Raw genomic sequence first — 6000 nt, 5'->3', positions numbered from 1 at the left:
CATGAACCCTCCGAACCAAGAACACACAGCCTTCACTACTGACAAGGGACTATATTGCTATAAAGTTATGCCCTTTGGCCTAAAGAATGCAGGAGCAACTTATCAAAGACTAGTCAATTTAATGTTCGCCGAACAGATTAGGAAGAGCATGGAAGTTTACGTTGATGATATGCTAGTCAAGAGCAAACATGCTGACCAACACATCACCAACCTATCTGAAACTTTCACCATTCTGAAGAGGTATCGAATGAGGTTGAACCCCAACAAATGTGCCTTCGACGTAGGCTCTGGCAAATTCTTAGGCTTTATGATAAGCCAACGAGGCATTGAGGCTAATCCCGAGAAGATCAAATCAATCTTCAACATGAAGGAACTGGTAACTTCAAAAGACATTCAGAGCCTTACTGGCAAGGTGGCAGCCTTAACTAGGTTCATCTCTAAGGCCACAGGCAGATGTGCTATTTTCTTCAAAAAACTTAAGGGATGTAAGAAGTACATTACATAGACTGATGAATGTGCTGAGGCATTCAAGAACCTCAAAGACTACATGAGTAAAGCCCCTCTACTCTTCAAACCTGAGGTATGTGACACTCTCATTATCTATTTGTCGGTATCGGCTTCAGCAATATGTTCCATTCTCATTCGAAATGATGGTAATGTCGAATGGCCTGTCTACTATGCTAGCAAGGCCTTACAAGGTGCGGAGACACGATACTCCAACATTGAGAAATTGGCTCTAGCATTGGTCATGTTTACTTGAAAACTTGTCCCTTACTTCCAAGCACATTCCATCATTGTGCTTACCAATCATCGTCTTTGACATATACTCCAAAGTTCTGACATTTCCGGGTGAATGATCAAATGGGCGATAGCATTGGATGAGTTTGACATCTCCTACCAACCAGCCAGCTGAGAAGGGCCAAGCAATGGTAGACTTTATCGCCGACTTCACATATCCTGTTGACATTGTTTCTACGCCTAAAGAAGTGGTTTCATTACCCTCAGAAGCTCAGAAAATAGAACCAACAGCCCTAACATGGAGTCTATTTGTTGATGGCTCGTCCAACCAAAAGGGTTGTGGAGCAGAACTAATCCTTATGAGCCCTAACAAAGTGGCGATGAAGTATGCTCTTCGTTTCAAATTCAAGGCGTCCAACAATGAGGCCGAATATGAAGTCTTCTAGCAGGCTTACGTTTGGCCAAACACCTTAAAGTTAAACGAATTGATATCTTCAGTGAGTCCCAATTGGTGGTTAACCAGGTTACTAATAACTTTGACGCTAAGGATAGCTCCATGGCAGCAGATCTGGCACAAACACAATTGTTGCTCAAGCACTTCCACTACCAAATCACCCAAATTCCTCGAGCGGCAAACAGTCATGCAGATGCTTTGGCTCGCCTCGCCTCAATGATGGAAGACAAGATTGGGAGAAAAATTCAGGTCGAATTGTTGGTAGCACCAAGCACCATGGCTACGGAAGTGTGCAACTTACAACAAGGGGATAGTTGGAATACCCTGATTTATAGATTCCTTGCTCATGGTGAAGGAAAAATTTTGTCCTAGCTAAGAACAAGTATGAACATTTGAATACATATGCAAGCTATTAACACTTTAAAGTAGGCATGCATCCAAAAACAATTCATAAAACCCATGACTTTCAAAGCCTAGTATATGGTGAACCAAAAGACTCTTTAACAACATTAAAGAGAAGTAAAGATTTAGAGTTTCTTTACCCTTGAAGCTCATCCTTGTTTACACAAGGGATTCACCCAAGTGGAGGGCCTTCAAGTCACCTCCAAGCTCCTTGAATCTTGCTTGTGATTTTCCCCTTTTAGTGCTCCTTTGCTCCTTGAGGATGTGAGGAAAGGATCTCCAAAAACACCAAAGGTTTGGTGTCTCTAAGTCTCCACACCAAGGGTGAGGTGTGAAGATGAAATGGATGACTTAGAGAAGAAAAGATTGCTAGCTAAATCTTCCCTAAGTGGCCGGCCTCTTTGTAGAGAGAAAGAGAGAAAATATTTCACCTCTTTGCCTCAAAGAAAACCCCCAAATGAAAATAAAGCTATAAAGTTTATTTTATACTTCATTACATTTGGTGAGTGGCAAACTTGCAATTAAGCAAAGTCTCACACTCACCCCTTATGGCCGGCCCCTTGTAAGTGATTGGGCTTATTGCCCATTTTGTTTTAGTTGTCATACAACTTAAACATAATGGGCCTTGTGGACCAAAATGCTTTTGGGCCCCGAAACCCAAAACCACCTTAAAAGCCCAATACGAACCTTTCGTAAAATTAATTAACTAATTAATTAATCTTGACCATTCTTCAATTAAACCATTTAATTGCATATCAATTTCATTTAATTTCTTCACTATCACCTTTACTCGGTGTATGATCCATTAGGTTCCATTTAGCGAGGTAGTGGGCGATTGTTACTCATAACGATCGATTGTGAATTGAAACCACATTTCAATTCTCCCTTTATTGATTAGTCTTGCCTAATCATTAGGGCTTCCACAAACCATGAGTGACACCTAGCAGTATGTCATGGTTACCCAAGCTAAGTAGAATTGGTTGGAGAACCTATCCAGTTACAACTACAATGCAATACGGTCCTTCTCTAATACAATACTCTTAATCACATTGTTTAAGTGATAGTTTGTTTCATGTCTACTATCCAATGTGATACACATCTATATGATTCCCTTGAATATGATTTGGAACAAACTTCCTAAGTCATATTCATATGCTTTGGCCAAAGACTTTAGAATCATATCTTAGAGTATTCTCCTTCCACCATGGAAGGTTAGAGATCCCTTGTTGTGCATTCATATGCCTCCACGACTAGATAGCTTGACCCCAACAATGCCGTGGACATTCTGATGGAATGCCGTTGACATGATCAAAGATCAATGACCTAACCATTAGACATCTATGATGCCTCAAGTCAAAGGACTACTTTGCATATTGCAACTATTGAGTTCTTACATGACATGTATGTTCGAACTCTCTTTCGATCATTGTTCAGTGTACTCGATTACTCTTTCGAGCACCTATGTGTTTGTCTTAGTGTCCAACACCAAATGACTTGAGACTAGCCATACTCACACTTGAGTCAACATAACACATACTAACCTTAGCGGATTGTCAATACCCAATTGGCAATCCTATGGCTATGAACGTTTTAGGAATGAACATAAGAGAATGGTCTCGATAATCTAACTCACTTAGATCACTTGTCTCTTAGATCAAATACATCCCTTGGATTCCCTTATTACTTAAACACATGATACAATAAATAGTGATTAACAATAAGCTTTGCCCTTCATTAAACATATAAAAGTTTAATACATTAAGTATTCCAAAAAGCTATTACATCAAATGAGTGGCTTTATGGGCATACTTCCAACACATGGCACCCTTCCAAATGACAAAGTCCAAGCTAAGCAGATTCGATACAAGGCTACCCGTTACTTGATCATTAATGACCAACTCTACAAGCGGGGTTTTAACCTACCATACCTAAGATGCCTTACGCCCGCAGAGGCAGAAACTGTCCTTCAGGAAATACATGAAGGAGTCTGTGGAGATCATGCTGGATCTCGATCCCTAGCACACAAAGCTTTTCGCCAAGGATATTACTGGCCAACACTTCACCAACATGCCATCAGAATATCCCGCTCATGTGATAAGTGTCAACGCTACGCAACTATTCCTCACTCCCCTTCTGAGCCGCTCACTCCTATGATCAACCCTTGGCCCTTCACCCAATGGGGACTTAATTTGATCGGCCCAATGCTAGCAGGAAAGGGCAAAGTTCGCTATGCAATCGTTGCAGTTGACTACTTCACAAAATAGGCCTAAGTAGAACCCTTGGCAACCATTACTAAGGCAAAAATAGAAGACTTCGTATGGAATAACATCTTTTGCAGATTCGGCATTCCCAATGCAATAGTCATTGACAACGGGCGACAATTTGACAACAATAAGTTTAGGATGTTCTGCTTTAAGTTCAACATCAACTTATGTTTTGCCTTCCCAGCTCATCCCCAATCTAATGGACAAGTTGAAGCCATCAACAAAATAATCAAGCGAACTTCGAAAACTAGCTTGGACAAGGCTAAAAGTTGTTGGCCAGAATTTGTACCCCAAGTTCTTTGGTCATACCACACTTCGTATCGGACATCAACAGGAGAAACCCCATTCTCACTTGCATTTGGTACAGAGGCAGTTGTCCTAGTTGAGCTTGAGCAAGCAACGTTCCGAGTCCAGAACGATATGCAAAGCGAAAATGACAAACAACTTACCCTTAACTTAGATCTAGTCGAGGAACACAAAAACCAGGCTCACTTGAGGAATGTCACCTACAAGCAGCGCATCTCCAACTACTATGACTCAAGGGTCAAACCTCGTTCTTTCAAAGTGGGGGATTGGGTATTGAAGAAAAGATTACTCTGTGATAGAATCCTTAGTGAAGGAACACTTAGTCCAAACTGGGATGGACTGTTTGAAGTTGTTGGCATCAGTCGCCCTGGCTCCTACAAGCTTAGAAGCTCTTATGGCAAGACCCTTGGCCATCCATGGAACGCTGATCACTTGAAGTACTATTACAAGTAAACTCATATTGTACAAGTGTTAAGCTTCAGCCGTTCGGCATCCTATGTAACGAAGACTATTTGGCATGAATTCAATAAAGAGGTGATTTAGACAACTCGGTCCTAATCCTCTTACATTCCTAGCAATGAAACAATCGGGGTTCAAAGCTTTAACATGAATGCTTCCAACATGAAACAAAGTCTAAGTATATGTCAACAAGACTATACAAATAAACGAACAGCTTCACAGTATATTCGTTCAATCATACATTCCAACATATTCATACATAAGCCAACTGTGCTTTGAAAGGGTTTAACCTACTTTGTGTCATTCGACACTTGCTACAATGTGCCTAGACACCTTGCCCTTAATCTTACCAACCAGGTGATGAAATGTGAAGAAGGAACTCATCTTCATGCCACCAACCTGGTGATGAAATGTACAACCCGTACTCTAATATCATTTGACAACTTGCCACTCATGCCACCAACCAGGTGAAGAAGGAACTCATCTTCATACCACCAACCAGGTGATGAAATGTACAACCCGTACTCTCCTTCATACCACCAACCAGGTGATGAAATGTACAACCCGTACTCCAATATCATTTGGCAACTTGCCACTCATGCCACCAACCAGGTGATGAAATGTACAACCCATACTCTCCTTTATGCCACCAACCAGGTGATGAAATGTACAACCCATACTTTAATATCATTTGGCAACTTGCCATTCATGCCACCAACCAGGTGATGAAATGTACAACTCGTACTCTCCTTCATGCCACCAACCAGGTGATGAAATGTACAACCAGTACTCTAATATCATTTGGTAACTTGTCATTCATGCCACCAACCAGGTGAAGAAGGAACTCATCTTCATGCTGTATTCTCCTTCATGCCATCAACCAGGTTATGAAATGTACAACCCGTACTATAATATCATTTGGCAACTTGCCATTCATGCCACAAAGCAGGTGAAGAAAAAACTCATCCTCGTGCCACCAACCAGGTGATGAAATGTGATGAAAAGTGATGAAGGAACTCACCTTCGTACCACCAACCAAGTGATGAAAGTAACTCACCATTCATTCCACCTACCAGAAGATGAGTGGTACAACTTATACATGTAAACTCCTAGCATTCACAAATAATCAAAAACCCTCAAGCTTGACAACTCAACTAAGGGAGCACTTATGCCCAACAAGAGTTATAGTCACCAACAAAGTCTTATTGCAAGCCAACAACGACTTCAGTGCATGGCATAAGAAGATCAAGCTATTCAGCCCTCTTGCATCTACTTCAAACATTTCCCCTCTGTAACAATGCAAACACTACAACTCGTACAAAGTTTCACACACTCTTGATTAAGACAATGTGAAGCAAAACCAATTTATGGTGCTAA

This window comes from Malus sylvestris, chromosome 16 (assembly GCF_916048215.2).
Source record: "Malus sylvestris chromosome 16, drMalSylv7.2, whole genome shotgun sequence".
Lineage (NCBI taxonomy): Eukaryota > Viridiplantae > Streptophyta > Magnoliopsida > Rosales > Rosaceae > Malus > Malus sylvestris.
This window is presented reverse-complemented; position numbering follows the sequence as displayed.